Source organism: Tigriopus californicus, chromosome 4 (genome assembly GCF_007210705.1).
Source record: "Tigriopus californicus strain San Diego chromosome 4, Tcal_SD_v2.1, whole genome shotgun sequence".
In the NCBI taxonomy this organism is placed as follows: domain Eukaryota; kingdom Metazoa; phylum Arthropoda; class Copepoda; order Harpacticoida; family Harpacticidae; genus Tigriopus; species Tigriopus californicus.
In genome coordinates, this window is record NC_081443.1 from 11,792,962 (window position 1) to 11,793,243 (window position 282).

Below are 282 nucleotides of genomic sequence, written 5' to 3' on the forward strand. Positions count from 1 at the left end.
GAGTTCGTAAGACATCCAGGGCTCTTTGCAATAAAGTCAGGAAGTCCAGGCCAGTGGTGCAAAAAGAAAAAAAGCAGTAAAGGGAACATGACATATGTTTATATAGGAAATCATCAGAGGATATCCAATTTTCACTTTCAAAAGGGTTAGAAAAAAAATTGTGCAGGTACCCAGATGCATTGTGTAGCCATGAATTGGTTTAGTCAATCAGGGCAGCCAGAGCATTCAAAACGGAGAATGGCAGGTAGTGATTTCCTTCGATTTTTCTGACCAGGTATTAGG